We start from the raw sequence: 20,941 nt of genomic DNA on the forward strand, positions 1-20,941 counted from the left end.
GTTGCATTTAAATAAAAAAACGTTTTTGTTTCATTTTTTTAAAGGCAGGCAGTGGGAACACTGCCTGCACTTAAAAAAGTATTTCACATGCATTTGCAAAGTAGAAAAGGAGGGACCCCTTCCTATTTGCAAATGCATTACCACGTACTTGAAATATGATGTAATTGGGAGTGTTTTGCGACCGCAATTGCGGTCACAAAACATTAGTACATTGTTTTGAGACTCACTATTTGAAAGGGAACCCCCCTTCCAAATAGCGAGTCGCAAAACCTATTTAGCGAGTTGCAAAAAAATTGTGGCTCACTAAATAGGCTATGTACATGGCACAATATGTTTTTGCATGCGCAAACAGGTTTGCAAACCAGTCTGCACATGCAAAAACGGGTTGTACATCTGGCCCTAAACTATTTAAAAATATTTGAATGTAAATTCCAGTCAGTGCAACAGTAGGGAAAGTGTAGGATAGCGGAGGGGTAAAAATGACTATTACCAATCCAGTGAGTGCAACAGTAGGGAAAGTGTTGGATAGTGGAGGGGTAAAAATTACTATTTCCACTCCAGTTAGTGCAACAGTAGGAAAAGTGTTGGATAGCGGAGGGGTAAAAATTACTATTCCCACTCCAATTAGTGCAACAGTAGGGAAAGTGTTGGAGAGCGGAGGGGTAAAGATCACTATACCCACTTCAATGAGTGCAAAATTAGGGAAAGTGTTGGATTGCGATTCTTTGTGAATCATAACTAGGTAATCGCTATTCTAATGTATGAAACTCATATAGTTTCGATTTGGTATGTCGCAATTTGAGACCCATTAGGAATTGCTAAAATCACAGGGATGGTGACTGCTGGGGTCAGCAGACCACCGTGTATGATTGCTTTTAAATAAAGCAATCAGTTTTTAATCATTTATTTTTAATGCAGCCTGATTTTTTTTAAAGAAAAACTTGTTGCATTTAACAAAGAAAAATGAAAAGTTTTCTTTTAATTTTTTAACAGTGGTTTGTGGGACAACTGCCTGCTCTTAAAAAATGGTTTTATGGACATTCCCAAAGGGGGAAGGATTCTCTTGGGGACCCCTACCCATCTGCGAATGGGTTACCACCTACTTGAAGTAGGTGGTAAAATGAGAATTTTTCAGTCGCTAAACATTCTTACATACCACTACAATTCGGTATTAGGAAGGGATGCCCTATACACGTCCCTTCCTAATGCCAAATCAGTATGTATTCGCAATTCCAAACTGCGATTCAGTAGCATGTTACCGAATTACAATTTGGGAATGATACATACCAAAATGCATTTTTCCAGTCGGTTTGCCGAATCCAATTGTTACCGACTAACTTGTTCCCAGTTCCGAACGACCAAGTACGATGCCTGGAAGCAGTTTGGGCTGACCGAATTGGTCCAGGGAGATTTGCACCAATAATATGCACATGGCCCTCATTGTGTTCACACAAGGTTGAGAGCCACTTGCCTTTGTCATCAGGTGGGAATAATTTATGGCTCCATGACTAGGCATACATTCCTCTCCCAAAACAGGATCTATTAATTTTTTAATGATGTTTCAAGAAATATATGTGAAGACACTCAAAAGAATTGTACTTTGAGACAGTCCTCAAACCACAACTCTGTAACTGCGCAGCCGGCTGTAGTGTTTGATGGAAGCAACTGTTCCTGTTCAGCCTCCTGTCTTTGTTTTTTCAAGGTAAATTCACATTTGAGCAACATTTTGGCAAGCCAGATAGGAGATATTGGTGCTTTGAACCCAACTGTAGCCAAAGGAAAGATCCCGCTCTGACGGATTCCCATCAGCGCAGCAAGGAATGTGAGGAGATGCTGCAATTGATTGAAAGTTCTACTGAATCCGCGGGGTGGAGATCCATCCTAAAGCTGCCATCAATTGGGTAAGAGACTACATCTGATCCTTAGTCCCTGCATTTGTCGTACGGCAAAATAGTACGTGGCCTGCCACTAACAGAAATCTGACATATTGCCTATTGTATGTGTCCCCAGGTGGCCTCGGAGACTATCTCGCACATGTCACCTTTTTTCCATAGCCAGCACCCCAGGAAAGATGAAGGTTGTTTTTTGCTTAGACCGCTGGGCATGACACAGTCAGTGTGCTTGTCCCCTGGGTATGAAGCCTCACTGCTTGGACCACTGGGTGTGACACAGACAGAAAGCATAGGCCCTGGGTCTGATATTTTGCCAGCCCCTTGATTTTATTTTTAATCAAAAAGTGTTTTCCTAGTGCTACCAGTTTCTTAACAATGTTGGTATCTGAAAGGAGTGAGAGGTGCTATTTGCTGGGACGGCTGGGTGTAACACAGATGGTATGCATGACCCTTGGGTGTGATATAGGGTGTAATTCGGACATTAGGGAGGATTTAAACCTTGGAGATTAGGCGCAGTTTGTGCTTGGCCAAGGAGATCCTGTGGCTGTCAAGTTGTTCCTAACTTCCAGCGCAAATTGCTGTTATCTTTGTCTGAGTCAACATTTATTTGAGTTTATTTTTTTAAGTTTTGTATAGCCCTTTTTCAATCGTGTGACACAGTTACAGTGTACTGGTACCAGGGTCACCATCACAGCTCGGGTGACAGCGAGTTGAGACTTAGAGGTACCCACTGCTACACAGCTGCACGTTGCCTGCTTTCCATCTGCAACAAACAACAACGTGCAGGCGGGGACGGGCTTTTTTTATTTAACACCCCTGCTGGGCCCATTACAAAGGCAGAATTTGAGGGGTCATCCAGACTCCTTTTGTTCGAGTCTCTTGGCTGGTAGCAGTCAGGAGGCTCACACCAGATGCAAATGAAAAGGAGGGGAAACAAAGGCTCAAACCTTGTTAGCTCTTCACACTAACTTAGGAGAGGCAGCTTTTCACTTCGTTCAGTCCCTGTTTGGGAGATATGCATGCACTGTAAAAATATCAGATGTGTTGGTCTTTCCCAGTATTTACACAGAGCAAATTGTATTTATATAGCTTGCGTCCCCTGAGGTGGCGTTGAAATAATTTAAGTAACACAATTTTTTCTTGTATAGCCCTACTCATTCCAATGCAGTGTGTCAAAGCGCTTTACATCAACATGTGCATATTACATGTACAATAAATTAGACACGTTTGTAAATGAATGTGCATGATGCGTTACATAAAACTGGGGGATTGCAAGGTGTACAAGTCACATTTCATCTTCCATAGCTCACTGTGCTATTATACCTGCAATGCACTCCAACATACACATGATAGACCTGCTAAATGTATATGTGAGGGCTTTAGATCTGATGTCACTTCTTGTAATGCCACTTCCTGTAAAGTCATGGCTTGTGAGTGCACTTTTTATGATGTCACTTCTTGTGATGCCACTTCCTGTGAAGTCGTGGCTTGTGATGTCACTTTCTATGATGCCATGTGTGATGGCACTTTCTATGATGTCAAATCCTGTGATGCCATGTGTGATGTCACTTTCTGTGATGTCAATTCCTGTGATGCCATGTGTGATATCAATTCCTGTGATGCTATGTGTAATGTCAGATGCTATGTGTGATGTCGCACGCCGTGATGTCGCGCGCCCTGATGTCACGTGCCGTGATGTCACTTGCATACTGCCTAACTAGGTTAGTCCCCCCACTTTTTTTAGGACTTGTGACCTGATTGCACTGAAATTTTGAAATTGTCACACATAGCAATCTAAAACATTTGCAGCTCTGTGTAGTCCATTTTCTGCTGGTGTGAAATTTACCGTTTTTTTGGCTTTAAAATTCTGGTCGTCCTATCTATCAACAAAAGGCACACAGCAAGCCTAACAGATCTTCACAATCCCTAATATATATTAGGGATTGTGAAAGCACACGTCGTGCTGTTAGGCTTGCTGCAGGCCTTTTGTTAATAGAGCAAATTGCGTGCCTTTTTGAAAGTTGCAGGGCCCAACATGCTTACACTCTGGGCTGCATTTAACATAAAAACTTTAAAAAAGGCACACAAACTGCTGTGCTCTGTTAAGAAAAAGCAAGCAGCAAGCCCAACAGCAGGATGTGTGCTTTCACAATCACTAATATATGTTAATGATTGTGAAAGCACACGTCATGCTTTTAGGTTTGCTGCATGACTTTCCTTGATAGAGCACGGAGGGGGCAGATTGACTGCTTTTCTTCAAGTATTCATGTTAATCGCAGCGCCCATCATGCTTCTACAGGGCGCGGTGATTAACATGAATACTTGCCTCTGGTGGTGTGTGCGCTTCAACAAAGTCACTGCTCGCTCAGATCCACGTAGGTGCGCGGGCGCCCGCCTTAAAGGGAACAGTTCACCCAGGTATAAAGAAAACCCTAAGGAATTGTCAAAAAAATCTTCTGGTAGAACAACATGCATAAGGATATAAAAGAATACGTATCTGGCTGCACAACTTGTGCACGAAACAAGAACACTTACACTATGGCTGCAGGATTATTACACCCTCTGCCTATACCCCTAGTTCTGTGGCACACCATTAGTCTGGATTTTTTACTAACCTTCCAGCAAGCAGGGGGGGCGCTAGAGAGCCCGAAGCAAGATGGCTGCACATTAGTGCAGCTCTACTGGTCGGGGACACTATCTGTTCATTATCCTGAGTTTCTCCCAGCAATTCCGTGAATTACAGTGACGTATCCGAACACCCTACCTACACTGATGTCGGTGATATCACTGTGGTGACCTCCTGAAGGCGTTTTTTGGATGTGTAAGTTGCTGATCGTTTCTCGCAGACAAAATGGCGGCACCCACGAACCACTAGCTGCCGCGATCCCTGGGGTGAAATATTGCCAGCGGTAAATCTGTGGCTTGGCGGAGACAGAAGATCGCATTGGAAATAGTACAAAATGGTGAGACAGCGACCGCAGTGTGCCTGGTGGCAGGGTGTGCTCGGGAGCTGAGAGCGAAACTAGTCGCTGTTGGTCTCGGGCGTGGATCACCGCAGGCAGTAAAATGGAGTACAGAGAACGCCCGTCTTGACCGATAGTTCATTCAGGTGCCTTCTGGGCGTGTGGGGGCCTCGCCTGGGATTAGCGAGCGGAACAACAGTATATTGGGCCGAAGACACATACGAAGCATGTAAGATCTGGTGCTGCCCCTGGGATCCCCTGGAAGCGCTGTGTATTAGCACCACATCCCTCTGTGTGAACCCACCATCTTAATAGCCTGCTGGATCGCACATGGGGGAATTGTAACTGCTGGTTTGCTGCGGTCGTGAAGAGGAGGCGCAGCACAGCAACGCTGTGGACAGGTTGATGTGGGGCAACTGTTGGAATGTGGATTTACTCCTCGGAACTTTGTCCCCATTGAGTCCGCTTTATATCAGGAGGAAAATTGCAGGCCAGCCATTTTGATAACAACAGTGCGTGGCTATGGAGATCGGTGCTTTGCGGTGGTTGTGGCCCGGGCTGTGGCAAAGGCAGTGAAATAAGAGTGTATTCGGCAGACCAGTACCGTGACTTGTAAGTCATTGTGGGGATCTGATACAGCTACCCTTCTTGGCTTCAGCTGGTTGAGGTGACTTTGACCTCTCAGAACAGTGCACGGCGATCACGTAGCGTGCCTCTTGCTTAAGAGTTGGAACTGGCTCCTAGAACGAGGATTTAGAGGCTAGATCATGGCGTAATAATCTTCGTATTACGTGGGTGCCGGAGTCAACCAATACTGGGAAAATGGAACTCTATGTCGAGGAAATGCTTAAGACAATGTTGTGTGCAGAGAATTTCTCCACTATGCTGGTAGTGGAAAGAGCACATCGCTCCCTTGCGCCACGCACGATCCCGGGTGCACCCCCTCGCCCGATAATTGCCAAACTACTTAACTATCACGATAGAGATGTGGCACTCAGGCTTGCTAGAGAAATGGGCACGACCAAGTATCAGGGTATGGAGGCCCTTGAAGAAGAGACTGGAAGTACCGGGAATACAAAAAGCCATGCTTTATCCGGCTCGCCTTAGAATCCAAGATGGCAGCAAACCCAGGATCTTCACACCTCCAAAAGACGCTATGCAGTTTATAAAGCAGCTGGAGAAGCGTGATGTACCTAGAGGGGATGGAGAGGAAGCAGACACTGAAGAATGATGGACCAGTCCGTGAGCCTCTCCGGGCTGATATTGTTGTCACCAACTTATTTTTTATGGGCTGCTTGTTGTGTTTTTGTATTTTCATTAGTATGATTAAGTGGCCTTGTATTATAGTGATGCAAGTGTGAGGTATTACCACTGTGTTCAGTCCTGTGATCTTCTGAAAAGGGACTATGTTTTTGGGGTAAGATATGAGGTGATTACTACCATAATTCTGATATAGGGGTGACCCTGTGTAATACATTAAGACATCAATGCTAAATGACAAAGACGTGTAATTACTGGAGAATCTCTTAATTCGATGTATACAAGGAGAGGTACACTATGTACAGTAGATCTGCTTTATGACTGTTCACAATTTGATCTCCAATGTTAATTTGCAGCTGATGGTCTACTAGGATGTAACGACTGATCACGACTGATGTTCCAGGAGGGCAGTGTACTCGAATGTTGTATTAGGTAAACTGAGTATGTGGATGTAGGGATTACAGAGACTGTTGACAATATGTTTTTATGGGGTCTTATTGGATTGACCATGTACATTTCTATTGTTCTGAGATGAGCTGGGATGTGCTGCAGGTTTACCCCGACCCCCCCCATTACACTCAGGGGGTCGAAGGGCAACTGGTGTCCTCCATGAGGGTACAACCCAAACAGTTACTGCTTGGGTTTATATACTGTGAGCAGACTAGCTGCTCACAGTGGGATGGATGGTTTTCTTATTTTTTTGTGTTAAGTTTCTTAGGATTCCTCAGCATAATTGGGATGCAGAGGTGGGTGGGGGGTGCTGGTTGCGGGTCTGTTTAGATATCTCATTGTGATATACAGAATGCATGGCTGGTGGATATTATGCATTACTATGCAGCGCTACAGAGTTCATGATACATACACTAAAGTCAAGTCGGTATGACACCAACTGGGGATGGTAAATTGAATTGGGTAACATGGAATATACGAGGCCTTAACAATCTGAAGAAAACGAGCAGGTGTTGGCATACCTTGATCGTCACAACATTCACGAGGCGTTGCTGCAAGAAACTCACCTTACCAAGCACACTTCAGCAGCGTTCGCCACTAAGTGGGCTGGATTCCGATTGACTGCCTCTTACTCCTCGTATGCACATGGAGTTATGCTATTAATTAAAAAAAACTTCTGTTTATTTGAATGCATGAGGACATTGACGACAATGGTCACTATATAATAGTACAGGGGAAGCTGTGTGGGAGGCTGTTGACCTTAGTCAATATCTATGAGCCAAATATAGATGACCCGCTCTTCTATGAGACACTGTGGAGTAAGTTATATAGGCTGCCACCAGCTGCGATTATATGTGGGTGTGATTTTAATGTAGTATTAAACCGGGCCCTTGATCGTCACACTAATGCGGAATCTGTGGTAAAGAAAGCCGCGCAAGCTGTTAAGGATGGCATGCATAATCTGCTTCTCACAGATGTTTGGAGACTGAGACATCCGTGGGTACGAGAGGTCACAAGTTACTCATATATTCATCAATCATGTTCCCGCCTTGATTACTGGCTAACTACTAGTGATGTTAGCACATGGGTTACTGAGGTTACACACTTACCTTGCACTTTATCCGATCACTCCTCGATGTTGCTCACTATACTCATACCCGCGTACACACCGCCTCAATTTCAATGGAGATTGCAGTCTACAGTGTTACAGGATCAAGTTTTCAAAGAAGGGGTGCGGGAAGCCATCGAAAATTACTTTACTGAAAACATTGGATCGGTGCCGAGCCTGGGCACAATATGGGAGGCATTTAACAATTCGGAGAGTGTGCATAGGTTTGCAGGCTGGGGTGCTTAAATCATTGCGGGGCTCCATGAAATGGATAGAACAGGAACTACTGCTCTTAGAGCGACAGTATGAAAGCATAGTGGAGAATGACACACTGGCTTCAATAAGATTAAAGATAACTGAGTATAATGAGTTGGCGGATCAGGAGGTGAGGCACATGTCGAGGCGCTGGAAGGCCAGATACTATGGAGAGGGTGGCAGGCCAGGTTGAGCTTTGATTTGGTTATCGAAACGGCAACAAGACTTTTTGATGCACCCGTTGACAGTTGCCGAAATACGAGATGCTATTATTGCACTGCCTAATGGCAAGGCTACAGGCACAGATGGACTCCCAGCGGAGTTTTATAAAGAATATATTGATATCTTAGTGCCCCATTTGCATGTTATGTTTGAGGAAGCCTATGAACAGCAGAGACTCCCGGACACACTCCGAGATGCCTTAATTATAGCATTGCTGAAGCCAGGAAAAGTATCCAAACAGTGTGACTCCTATAGGCCGCTGTCCTTAATGGACACAGATGTTACGATTTTAGCGAAAGTGCTCGCAGCCAGGTTGAGACTATTGTTACCAGTCATGGTATTGCCGGATCAGTCAGGGTTAATCCCTGCCCGCTCCACAGCGCAAAATTTAAGAACGCTGTTTGCAGTAATGCACCTACTGGAGCCTAAGTTGCCTGCAGCGGCGGTATTACTGGACGCTGCGAAAGCGTTTGATTCTATAACCTGGCAATACATGTTTGCAGTGTTACATAGTATGGGTGTTCCGTATATCTTCACCAACTGGATCAGGTTATTATATACGGACCCGGTGGCTCGAGTGCGTATTAATGGGCAGACATCTGACACGATTTCAATTTGCCATAGCACGAGACAGGGCGGCCCCCTGTCGCCTCTGCTTTTTGCGGTAGTGTTAGAGCCGCTGGCCTGTATATTGAGACAGAGGCATGCAGAGGCAGCACTACGCCTCCTCCAGCGTCCCCTGGTGGTGTCCATGTATGCGGACGACATGGTACTGTATGTACGGGAGCCGATGGTGTACCTGAAGCAACTCATTAGGGGATATATACGATTTGAATGGCATTTGGGCCTTGCCATAAACTGGAATAAATCAGTTGTGATATCACTTACAGAAAGTACTACACAATTTGAAATCGGGTACCCATTAGAATGGAGCTCTGACCCGGTAAAGTACTTGGGTGTCTGGATGCCCAAAGACCCGCAGGTCATCATTTCGCACCAATTATGGCACCGCTATATCTCGGCTTGAGGAGCAAGTCTCCCGATGGATTCGTTTACCACTAACATTTGCTGATAGGGTGGCCTTGATTAAAATGGTGGTTTTGCCGAAGTTTTTATATTTGTTTGTGACTATACCTATTCAATTGAAAACAGCATTTTTTTTACTACATTACGCACATTATTGATCACATTGGCGTGAGGCGGCAAAAAAACGAGAGTTAAATGGGAAACATTGACACTTCCATATGAAATGCGCGGGTTTACAGTGCCTGATATGCATCTATACTATTTATGTGCACAAGCACAATATGCTTTCTACTGGCAAAATGCTCCACCTTTCACACCACATGTCGCAGTGGAAGCGGGGGCAATACACCCCATCCCACTTAAAGCGATGATAGTTAATAAGACTACTGTTTTTGAAAGAGATGAAGTGGACATGGTACAATGTACTTCTCGCGCCTGGTATGACTTGGGGAGGCGCGCTCGAAGACTTCCGTTGTATGCACCAGCAATGCCGTTGGTTCATCACATGGAAATATCGGTAACGGGTAAAACAGGGTCCCTAACAGCTATGCATAGGGCTGGAGTGCACATAATGGGAGATATATATCCCACTGGAAAGTTTATTCCGCTACAAAACTTTGTGGGGGACAGAGAGGGTCCTATTATGTTGACATTTATATATAGTAGACTGAGAGCAGCCATAACAAAGCTCTACCCGTGCTTTCCTGATGAACCACCAGTTCTGGGGGCTCTTCAACTTATATATACCACACCAATTCTGAACAAATTAGTCTCTCACTTGTATACAGCCTCTCAAAGTGATGAAGCCGCTACTCGGGTGAACTCCATAGAAAAATAGAATGCTATTCCACCACAGCCGCTGTCGGAACAGGAGTGGGAGGTATGTTGTAAACTAACAGGTCAATTTGCAGCAAACTGACTTATACATTATAAATATCTACACCAAATGTACTACACACCAGCACAACTCTATAAATTTGGCTTGCGTGACTCTAACTGTTGTAAAAGATGTGGTACTGATAATGCAGATTTTCAGCATTTGGCATGGAGTTGCCCAAAAGTGGCAGATTACTGGGGGCAAGTCGCGGTGGCTGTAACGGAAATGGTTGGTGAGAAGATAGAATGTACAATGAAAATTTGTTTGTTAGGATATGTACTTCATCTTAAGAGGGCCAATTGAAAGCTGGTGGCAATAGCGTTGCAACTGGCAAAACGTAGGAACTCAATTCACTGGGATGGTCTACCTGCACCCAAACTAGTACACTGGTTACGGGATTTAGCCTATTGTCGCGAACAACTTACCTGTTATGCAGAAGAGCTGCCTAGTGCTTCAAGACCACATGACATCTGGAGCCCATTCACTACATATCTGTTAACTAAAACTACTGACTGAAGACATTCTGTATGAAGATAATGTACAGTTTCTATGCTTTCAATGACCTTTGTGTTATAATATCATTTTGTAATTGTATGATACTTTGTCGACTTGCTGCTATGCATTTTGTGTTAATGGCTTTGTCTTTTCGTGATGGTTATATTATGAAAATTATAAATAAAAAACCACAAAAAAAAACCTTCCAGCAAGCAATACCTTCTCTACCATTTTAGTAGTTGATGACATGTTATCAAAAATTGCATATTTCATTCCCCTCAAAAGGATACCCAACGCCAAAAAATTTAGTCAAATATTCGTTGATCATATCGTAAGACTGCATGGTCTACCAACTAAAATTATCTCAGATTGCCATATTTAGTTCACATTAACATTTTGGAGAACGCTCTTTGATAAGTTAGGAATAGAGGTAGCCTTGTCATCTGGCTTCCACCCACATACCAATGGGCAAACTGAGCATGTCAACCAATCCCTAGAAACTACCTAAGATGCTTACTATCCACGTACACAGGACGATGGGATCAGGCCTTTCTGTTACATATATTAACAGAACCCACTCAGCCACAAATTACATACCCTTCCTTGTGTCAGGAGAACATCCTCAGACCCTTCCCATTGATATATCAAGAGTTTCTACTATGCTACCTTCAGTCACAGAAAGATTAGAACAAATGCATGCGATTCAAAAACACGCTAGGACAAGGCTAGCAAAAGCCAAATTGATCATGAAGGCACAAGGTGACAAGCAGAGAGCCCCAGCACCTGTATACAAGGAAGGAGACAAGGTGTGGTTATCAACACAACACCAACAACTAGAAGGCCCAAGGAAACTACGACCACAGGTTATAGGTCCTTATGACATTATCAAGATAATTATTTCAGTCTCCATTGAGCTACTGCTTCCCCCTGAATACACTATCCACCCAGTGTTTACCGTATCGTGGACTCTAAACGATCTCATGGAAAACTTTATTACTCTGTAGATGGGAAGGGTTATGACCCTTCAGAGTGTTTCTGGTAACTGGACTCCTCGGTTCATGTCTCTGGCTGGTAAGACGATTTCATGCCATCCATCCCACCAAACCACAACCTGTAGGACTGCCTTTGGGAAGGGTGACTGTCAGGATTCCTGTCTTAGCTTACCTCTTTTTTTAATATCACAATAATAGCTAGCTGCAGCTGGTGTTCCCTGGTTTGTTTGAAAAGACTTAATAGGTTTTATAAATATTTCACCATGCATATGCAGGGTCAGGTTTCAGGCACCACAGAATCATCCAGAAAATCCACCAGAATAAGCATCAAGCAACCGGCATAGATGACCTTTTCACCTGTTCCTTACTATAAGAGATTAAAATGCGATCATTGTGACCATTCTAAGACACCTTCTGAAAGACAGCCTCATAAAATGAATCATCGGCACCTGTTCCTTGCACTAAGCAACTAGAATGCAACCTTTGTGACCATTCTAAAGCACCTTCTAGAAGACAGCCTCATCAAATTAATTATCTGCACCTGTTCCTTGCTCTAAGCAACTAAAATGCAACTTTTGTGAATATTCTAAAGCACCTTCTTGAAGGCAGTCTCATCAAGGTAATTATCTGCACCTGTTCTTTGTTAAAAACAATTAGAATGTGACTTTTATGAACGTTCTAAAGCATTCTTATTTAAAGACCGTCCACACTCCTCCCCTTCGCTTAGCCTCTTTGACTGCCACTTACCTGTTTCCCGGCTTCCAGGACTCTGTCTTGCCAGCTCGCTTGAGCCTCCCACTTCGAACTCACTGCAAAGAACATCCTGCATTAGTCTTGCAGCTGGATGGAAAAAACAACAAGACAAAAAGAAATGGATGCATTAACGGACATGATTTTACTATGCACTGAGCTCAGTTGCAACATCATGCTACAAACAAATGTAACCAGTGTTTTGTTCAACTTGTACATACTGTTGCCAGGGCTCTGACAGAGAAGCCTTGGATGAAGCTAACCCCATCCAATATTGCTTGTGGGTTTGATGCTTAAATCATACTCACTACAGTTTCGAAAATGTTGATAAAGGAGCTTCTACAGACAATCTAAATGAAAACAAAACAACAAAACTATAGGTTCATTGAGATTTGAAAAGCTTTCATGAGGTGATACCTTAAGAGACAGAGTTAATACTAGACTAAAGCTTTATTATTTGTTCATTTATAGGTACCATATATGCCGGTACCATTCATCAGACGAATAGACGAGCCACAGAATCTTTGACTCTACATACTCTCTCCATCCCAACCCCCTACCCCTGAGATTTGCCACCAGAGCAGTGCCTCCTCCTGTAAACCGAGGTTAAGTCTTGGGAGGATTCGGGAACCTTCGTCTCCTCCCCTTGGAATAATCTGGGATCCAGGCAGGTGGCTTTGGACACCTGGTTTCCCGTGCACTGGGAATGATGAAGACCTCATAACATGCCTAGCACACGCATAAAACTCCGGCCGATCACAAAACACCTCTTGGAGCGGAGTCATTAGGGACGTTCACCAGAACAATAGGTAGTCCCAGTCCATTTCCTGAATTAGATGAAATTCAACAAGATCTGGCCTCACACTACACTCTCCATTGGACATCCTTCAGCCACCTCCTTTCCCTCTGTCAAGAATTCCTGTCATACAAGGGAAACACGCCCTTATGTAAACAGGAGAGCTGTTACATAACTCAAGGGAAACACGCCCTTATGTAAACAGGAGAGCTGTTACATAACTCAAGGGAAACACGCCCTTATGTAAACAGGAGAGCTGTTACATAACTCAAGGAAAACACGCCCTATAAAGGGAGGAACCGGGAGGTACAAGGCTGTCGGATATTGTGTTTACATCGACGTACCTGCTTCGTGAAGAGCAGTGTTCCGGAGTGGTGCTCCAGTAAGGCAAGAACGGAGGTAGGTCGAGTCGTTACTCCCTGGGCCGTGTCTTGCCCCATCGTCACCTGTGAAGGACCCGGAAGCTCTACCGGTCAACCATTGAGCTTCGCTTTTTGACTCGGCTGAGTCCAAGCGCAGTGGCGCTTTTGCTGGTTGGAGTCGTAACTCCCAGCCCGACCAGAGACACAGGGACTGCCAGCTGTAACGCACACCAGGAGGTGTTTGCCGCGTTACAGACTCGGAAGTCCACAGGATCGATCGAGCGGCTGCTCTCGGTTCAGTCTTCTTGCTTGTGATTGGGGTATCGGTGACGCATCACCAGGAGGTGACTCCGCGTCCCGGTGCAGTCTGAGGAAGAGGTTGAGCGGCTGCTCCCTTCAGGTAGAGACCCCGGCTGGGTGTTTCCCTGACTCCTCGATTCTCCCAAACACTCTTCGTGCCCCTCACAGCCTACCGATTGGCATTGTCGGCCATTTCATTTCTGCCCTCTGTTGGCATACGCCGGGATCGGCGTATATGCAGAGGACGGTTAGGACCATCCGTGCTGTGGGCTGGTAACGTACTTAGCCTGGAGGATTCCAGTGACTATAACTTTTGTTTGTTCTTTGTATTTTATTTGCCTTCATTAAAAGAACTAACCCTTCACAAGTGGTTGCGTCCTCATTGTCGTGTCTGTTAAACGATCCTGAGACGTTAAGGGCGTTACAAAATATCCGACCTTAATAACACTAACTGTCTCCCGGTCGATAACAGACATGGCAACACTTGATGATGTGCTGGCTGCTTTAGCGGCCATGCAAGTTGAAGTGGCTGCCTCTAGGCAAGAAACAGCCGATGTAAAAGCCAGACTGGATGCTATCCAATTGGACCCGCTCACGCCCAGCACCTCCCTCACGAACCAGACCCCTGCGGTAGTAGTGGAAATGCCGGTAGCCATCCCCTTGGCAACACCAGAGAGGTACAGTGGGGATCCTAACACAGTGCAGGTATTCCTCACACAAGTGGCGCTACATTTATCGTGCAAACCAAAGGCGTTCCCCACGAGTCAGGCTCGTGTGGCTTTCCTTATATCCTATTTGGCTGGAAACGCGGCACAATGGGCCGTACCTCTGGTGAGCAGGGACGACCCCCTCTTATGTGATTGGGGTGCTTTTCGCGAGGAATTCCTGAAGGTATTCGACAGAAGGGCTGACTCGTACACGGCGGACCGTGAAATGCTTGAGTTGAGACAGGGATCCAATGACCTGGTGCAGTATCTCAACGCGTTCCGAAGGCTGGTTGCGGAAACCAAGTGGCCTGTTGCTAAACAGACGGCGCTCTTCCATCAAGGGCTGTGCGATGAGCTCAAGGACGCCGTGGCTCATATTGACCCTCAACCCAAGACATGTGAGGGCCTTATCAACCTGGTATTACGGCTGGAACATAGGCTAAGTGAAAGAAAGGGGGATCATGGGAGAAAAGGAAAATCCCTTCCATCCTATGTGACGGTGGGAAGTCCTGAAACTTCCACCGCATCCAAGGGAGAACCCATGGACATCAGCGCAATACGAGCGAGCCTCACAGCCACGGAGAAAGAGTCACGCCGTAAACAAGGATTGTGCCTATATTGTGGCAAAAAAGGCCACTACGTACGTGAATGCCCTGCCAAACCGAAGACGTCACGTTATCGGGCCAACCGGTCGGTAACAGCCGTGGTGGACATACCGGCGGAAAACTAGAGGACTCCAAGACCAGAGAAGGGGCATCTCGGAGTCACTCATCCATCCCTTCACTTTCCAACTCGGTCACTAAGGGACAACGACACCTGTTTATCACGGTGCACGTGGGAGTGCATGACCAGTGGATACCCGTTGTGGCCATGGTGGATTCAGGGGCCACTGGCATGTTTATGGACCACAACGAGGCATGCAGGCTAGGGCTAGTGCTTCTTCCCAAAGCAGTACCCGAAGACGTCTATGCGGTAGACGGAAGGCGATTGGTGACGGGGCCCATCGGACAGCACACGGGGGTCCTTCCGATGAGATATGGGAGGAACCATTTGGAACAAATCGATTTTAACATCATCCGAGCGCCCCAATATGGCGTCATATTGGGATTGCCGTGGCTACAGAAACACAACCCCTTTGTGGATTGGCCAACACATCGCATCGAAATGACGTCACCGTATTGCATCCTGCATTGTGGAATAAGAACGGAATCCCTTGACGCAGATGAGAGCGGGAGTCAGACGGTGGCTACAGCGGCAGAAAAAGATGTGGCTCTCCCCCAGGCTTATCACAGTTTTGAGGATGTATTTGATGAGGTGAAGGCGGAAGTGCTACCACCACATAGACAGTTTGACTGCCAGATCGACCTGGTGCCAGGGGCCAGCGTTCCCAGCGGCAGGCTGTATGCCCTGACGGAGCCTGAAAACGTGCATCTCCGGGGGTACCTGGATAAACTCCTCAAGCTAGGATTCATCCGCCCGTCCAAGTCTCCGGCCGCCTCGCCACTCTTCTTCATCCCGAAGGCTAATGGGGAGCTGAGAGCCTGTGTGGACTTTAGGGCATTGAATGCGATAACCATAAAAAATCGGTACCCCTTGCCTCTCATCAGTGTACTTCTGGAACAGGTCAAGAAAGCTCGTATCTACACCAAGTTGGATTTGAAAGGGGCCTACCATCTGGTGCGCATGAGGGACGGAGACGAGTGGAAGACCGCCTTTAAGACCAGGTTCGGCCTTTTTGAGTACCTCGTCATGCCGTTCGGTCTGTGCAACGCCCCGGCAGCCTTTCAGTACTTTTTGAATGAGGTATTCAGAGAGGAGTTGGATATCTACGTGGTCGTATATATCGACGACATCCTCATCTATTCGTCCAGTGTGGAGGAGCACGTACACCACGTCAAAGCTGTGCTCCAAAAGCTGAGGGAAAACATGCTGTTTTGTAAACTCAGCAAGTGTGACTTCCACGTCACATCCGTGGAATTCCTCGGAGTGATGCTGAGTCCAGAGGGACAGGAGATGGCAGAACGAAAGATCAAGGCGGTGAAAGAATGGCCGGTGCCCCAAAGCGTGAAGGACGTCCAAAGCTTCATTGGCTTCGCCAACTTTTACAGGCGGTTTATAGATGGATTTTCAGGAGTGGTGGCCCCAATCACACAGCTACTGAGGAAGTCCAAGGAGTTTGTCTGGTCCCCTGAAGCGAACAAAGCCTTTGAGGCCCTGAAAAGCGCCTTTGGTAAGGCGCCGGTGTTGGCTCACCCCGATCCGGATCTCCCCTACGTGGTGGAAGCGGACGCGTCGGATGTGGCGCTGGGGGCTATCTTGTCCCAACGCAACCACGACACAGGGGTGCTTCATCCCGTTGCGTACATGTCCCGCAAACTCAACGACGCCGAACGCAACTACCATATTGCGGAGAAGGAGCTTCTCGCAATCAAGGACGCCTTCACCGAATGGAGGCATTGGTTGATGGGGGCAAGACATGTGGTATCGGTGTACACGGACCATCGGAACCTACAGTTCATGACGGCCACTAGACACCTTTCTCCCAGGCAGCTGCGGTGGATGATCTTCTTTGCGGGGTTCAACTTCCGCATCACATATCGGCCGGGGACGGAAAACCGGAAGGCGGACGCCCTGTCCCGTCAATCTGCAGTTAAGGAACCATTGCCTGCAACCGAGCGTTCCATCATTTCCCCGAGGATGGTATTGGGGGTTATCCAACCGGATACTTTCCTGAGGGGAATAAAGAGAGGGATCAGGTCATTCGCATGGCGGAGGTGGCTCCTCAGTCACAGAGAATGGCAGCTGAAGGACGGGATACCCCTGAAGGGCAGGTGCCTATTGATACCCACGCCTAGGCTAAGGAAACAAGCATTCATCTGGTGCCATGACTCTCCATGCGCAGGTCATTTGGGCTTTGAAAAAACGGTGGCTAGCATGGGACGGCATTTCTGGTGGCCAACCATGAGAGTGGATGTCAGGAGGTGGGGACAGGAGTGTCCTACGTGTGCTACCATGAAGGCCGACCATGGCCGAACCCAAGGGCTCTTACATCCACTTCCAACCCCGGTTAGACCATGGGATAGCATATCACTGGACTTCGTGGTGGGCCTACCGGTAGACCAGGGGATGACGGCAATACTGGTGGTGGTGGATTACTTGACGAAAATGGGGCACTTCATTCCCTGCAAGAGAGTCCCTACGGCCGGGGAATTGGCGTCACTACTCCTAAAGAATGTGGTACGACTGCATGGATTACCTGGGGTGATCGTGTCGGACCGGGGGTCGCAGTTTACTGCGCAATTCTGGAAGACTTGGTGCACTGCGCTGCATGTTAAGACCGCCCTGTCCACCAGCTACCACCCTCAAACGGACGGCCAAACCGAGCGCCTGAACCAAACGCTCAAACAGTATCTGCGATGTTTTGTGGACCAGGGCAGGGAAGAATGGGTCGACTTGCTATGGGTTGCAGAGATAGCCTATAACAACGCCACTCACAGCTCCACACAGTCATCTCCGTTCTATAGCAACTATGGCCAACATCCCAGGTTCTTGCCATTTCTACATCCGTTCAGAGAGGACAGGATTCCCGCCACAGCGGACAGGGTGGCACACATAAAAGACACGTTGATGCGCTCAAGGGCTGTCCTAATAGAGGCCAAGAGAAGATACAAGGCTGCGGCAGATAGGAAGAGAAGGCCCGGGCCACTGTACCGCACTGGAGACTACGTCTGGATATCCACAAGAAACATGAGGTTTCGAAAGAACAGTGTGTTCCATCCCAAGTACATGGGCCCCTATCGAATTACCAAGTGTATGGGTCCCGTGAACGTGAAGGTGTGCTTGCCCCAGTCATTGCGGATACACCCTGTCTTTCATGTATCATTGCTCAAACCAGCACCCTCCAAGCCGTCTGGGACACCTAGGCCGGTATGCGTGGAGTCGGAGGTGGAGTATGAAGTGTCGGGCATACGGGCGTCCAAATGGCGCAGGGGGAAGCTGTGGTACCTGGTTGCGTGGAAAGGCTATGGCCCGGAGGAGCATTCATGGGAACCGGCTGAAGGGGTTCATGCTCCGCGCTTGGTCTCCTTGTTCCATCGGCGTTTTCCTGCCAGCGCTGGACCCGTGGGGAGCCGCTGAGAGGGAGGATGTACTGTCAAGAATTCCTGTCATACAAGGGAAACACGCCCTTATGTAAACAGGAGAGCTGTTACATAACTCAAGGGAAACACGCCCTTATGTAAACAGGAGAGCTGTTACATAACTCAAGGGAAACACGCCCTTATGTAAACAGGAGAGCTGTTACATAACTCAAGGAAAACACGCCCTATAAAGGGAGGAACCGGGAGGTACAAGGCTGTCGGATATTGTGTTTACATCGACGTACCTGCTTCGTGAAGAGCAGTGTTCCGGAGTGGTGCTCCAGTAAGGCAAGAACGGAGGTAGGTCGAGTCGTTACTCCCTGGGCCGTGTCTTGCCCCATCGTCACCTGTGAAGGACCCGGAAGCTCTACCGGTCAACCATTGAGCTTCGCTTTTTGACTCGGCTGAGTCCAAGCGCAGTGGCGCTTTTGCTGGTTGGAGTCGTAACTCCCAGCCCGACCAGAGACACAGGGACTGCCAGCTGTAACGCACACCAGGAGGTGTTTGCCGCGTTACAGACTCGGAAGTCCACAGGATCGATCGAGCGGCTGCTCTCGGTTCAGTCTTCTTGCTTGTGATTGGGGTATCGGTGACGCATCACCAGGAGGTGACTCCGCGTCCCGGTGCAGTCTGAGGAAGAGGTTGAGCGGCTGCTCCCTTCAGGTAGAGACCCCGGCTGGGTGTTTCCCTGACTCCTCGATTCTCCCAAACACTCTTCGTGCCCCTCACAGCCTACCGATTGGCATTGTCGGCCATTTCATTTCTGCCCTCTGTTGGCATACGCCGGGATCGGCGTATATGCAGAGGACGGTTAGGACCATCCGTGCTGTGGGCTGGTAACGTACTTAGCCTGGAGGATTCCAGTGACTATAACTTTTGTTTGTTCTTTGTATTTTATTTGCCTTCATTAAAAGAACTAACCCTTCACAAGTGGTTGCGTCCTCATTGTCGTGTCTGTTAAACGATCCTGAGACGTTAAGGGCGTTACACCCTCACATTTCTACAAACACCCAAAGCCTGCTCATTGGGTCATGTCCCTTCAAAACTTACAAGGTAGCGTGTCCTGGTTAGAAGTGCCTGGCCTGAGCCAGGGATAGCAGGCCCAAAAGTTCCTGGATAGGACAGAGTTGAAGGGAAAAGGGGGATAGAGCGAGTCCTCAAAATCCATCTCAGCTCCATGTGAGGTATTCAGAAATAGGCTAACTGCCATATCTGGCCTAGAGACCAAGCTAGCAACACACAAGAACTTACAAACACCATCTGGGAGAGCATATAGGCCCACCCTTGGACACTGCCACATCAGAGACACACTGGGCCAGGGGAAAGCTCTAGTACATGACAATGGAAAGAACCAGGGGCCATATGTAGGAAACAGTTTTGCGATCGCAAACACAGCGATTCGCAGGAATTTGTGTGTTTGCGATCGCAAAACATACTTGACCGATGTAGGAAAGGTTTTCGCAGAATAAAATTGCGAATCGCAAATTTAGCGATTAGCTAATTTGCGGAAAGTTGAGTCTGCGAATCCTTTTGCGTAATCGCAGTCTGCGTACCAGGAATTGCGGAAATCGCTGTTAACGAATTCGCATTTTGCGATATCGCAAAATGAGATGTTTAAAAAAATCGCAATTAGCGAATCCTCAGAAATCGCAATTTTGCACTTACCAATTACCATTAACACTGAGCAGGTGGTAATCAACTGCAAACTATTTAAACAGGCCCACAATGCCACAGGGCCTTTCCACCATGGCTGGGCTGTACGTGATAGCCAGGAGGCTGCGAATCAGGGATGCCACACAGAGAAGGAGACGCCAGGAAAGGATCTACAGAGCACGCATCACCCTCTTCCAACTGACCGAGGAGGAGATCCATGTGAACTACAGGCTGCACCCAGACAGCATCCTGGATTTGATAGCTGAGCTGACACCCATACTTGAACACCCCACACGCAGGGCACACTCCATTCCCACCCATGTTCAGGTGCTGTGCTCACTGCACCTCCTGGCATCAGGTAGTTTTCAGGGGGTCATTGCCACAGCAGGAGGTGTCTCGCGCTTCCTCCACGCTTTCCTTGATGCAATGGTACAGAGGCTGCATCACCACATACAATTTCCAAGCACACCACAGGCACTAGATCAGACCAAGCAGGAATTCTACCAAATTGCCCAATTCCCCCATGTCATTGGCTGCGTAGATGGGACCCATATCGCAATCTCACCCCCATCACATAATGAGTATGTATTTTGCAACAGAAAGTCATATCATTCCCTGAACGTCCAGGTAGTGTGCAATGCCCAACATATAATCACTGACATAGTGGCCAAATACCCTGGAAGCACACACGACT

The 20,941-nt window shown here is 47.2% G+C and overlaps 1 protein-coding gene across 1 annotated transcript in view; it reads right to left on the reverse strand.

Annotated features, from left to right (window-relative positions):
• The window catches only part of LOC146785768 (phospholipid scramblase 1-like), a 150,091-nt gene that overhangs the window by 111,989 nt on the left and 17,161 nt on the right, over nt 1-20,941 (reverse strand). The window lies entirely within an intron of this gene.

The sequence above is a fragment of the Triturus cristatus genome, chromosome 11 (assembly GCF_964204655.1).
Source record: "Triturus cristatus chromosome 11, aTriCri1.1, whole genome shotgun sequence".
NCBI lineage: Eukaryota > Metazoa > Chordata > Amphibia > Caudata > Salamandridae > Triturus > Triturus cristatus.